Below are 1,934 nucleotides of genomic sequence, written 5' to 3'. Positions count from 1 at the left end.
TCACAAAAAAAGTCTCAGCAAACTTAAGAAGATTGAAATCACATCAAGCAACTTTTCCCATCACAGTTCTTTGAGACTAGAAGTCATATACAAATAAACCCCTGCAAAACCCACAGACTGGTGGAGGCTAAACAACATGCTATTTAACAGCCAGTGGGTCACCGAAGAAATCAGAGTGGAAATCAAAAATACCTGGAGGTGAATGAAAATGAAAATGAAAACACAACCATCCAAAATCTATGGGACTGTAAGAGCAGACGCAGCTTTTGCAAGCATGTTCATAACAATGCCCTTCTAAGGTAGATGGGTTAATGAAGTTGCCATCTGCTGTAACTTGCAGTGTGGAGAGTGAAAGATTTCGAACCTTTGAATGACTTTTTTCTATTCTCTGATAGACATCTCTGGTGTATACTGGGCAAGACATAGATTGTCAGAAATCGTTAGAGTCTGGGGCACTTTTTTCTTACTGAGAAATAATTGACATACCATACCATCACCCTTCTGAAGTGTACACTTCAGAGTGGCTTTTAGGAACTGCACACATTTTTGTATCCATCACTGCTATCTAAGTCCAGAACATTTTCATCATTCTGATTTGACTCTATAAATTTTACAAAATCTTAGAGAACCAAAATCACAAAGATTTTCTCTTATGGTTTCTTCTATAAGCATTCTAGTTTTCATCCGTACATTTAAGCCTATCTTCATTTTTGAGGTGTGGGTTGAGATCTCTGGTTTTTGTTTCTCAGTGTTTTATACACACACACACACAGACAGACATACACACACATCACACACGCACACACATACACACACACACACGTCCAATTATTCTAGCATAATTGGATTGCTTTGCAACTTTTGTCAGGTCTATTCTGAACTTTCTGTTACGTTCATTTGGCCTATTTGACTGGCCCTTTGCTAATAACGCTAGGGACTGGCCAAGTATGGCTAATAGTCCAAACTCCTTCTGCCACCTATTTCTGTAAGCAAAGTTCATATTGGAACACAGCAATGCCTCTTCATTTACACGTTACCTATGCCTGTTTCTGCACTACAACAGCAGAGTTGAATAGTTGCAACAGAAGCTATATGACACACAAAATCTACCAAAACCACATGAAAAGATTGCATCCCCTGTTATATAGTAAAGTCTTGACATTAAATTGTGTGGGACCTTTGATACTGATACTCTCTTTTGTTTAGACTATTCTAGTTCTTTGACTTTACATAAAGACGTTACTCATAATACATTTGGGAATCAGACATTTATATTTAGAAAAAAATCCTGCTGGAATTTAAAAAATATACTGTGGTAAAATTCATACAAAATTAACCCGTTTAAAGTAAACACTTCAGTGGCATTTAGTTGTGCAACCAAGACATCTACCCATTTCCAAAACATTCCCATCACCTCAAATGGAAAATTCTTGCCCATTAAGCAGCTTCTCCCTGTCCCAAGCCCCTGACAACTAGTAATCTAACTTCTGTCTCCACGGATTTCTCTAGTTTCAATATTTCGTACACATGGAATCATACAACATATGACCTTTTGTGTCTGCTTTATTTCACTTGGTATCATGTTTTTGAGGATATAACCATTACATAGCATATACCAGACTTCATTCCTCTTTAAGGCTGGATATGATTCCATGGTACGTATGTATCAATATACACATACATACACATGCACACATACATACATAATACATATATATACATACATGTAGGTAGATATATCGCTATAGCTATAGATATAGATACGTGACACAATTTGTTTACTCATTCCTCCACTGGTGGACTTTTGGGCTGTTTCCACTTCTTGGCTCTTGTGAAGAGTTGCAACGAGCATGCGTGTACACGTACTTGTTTGAGTATCTAGTTTCAAGCCTTTTTGGTATATACCTAAGAATGGAATTAAGGGGTCATATGTT

Source organism: Vicugna pacos, chromosome X, assembly GCF_048564905.1.
Source record: "Vicugna pacos chromosome X, VicPac4, whole genome shotgun sequence".
Taxonomy (NCBI): Eukaryota; Metazoa; Chordata; class Mammalia; order Artiodactyla; family Camelidae; genus Vicugna; species Vicugna pacos.
Note: the sequence above shows the minus strand (reverse complement) of the source record.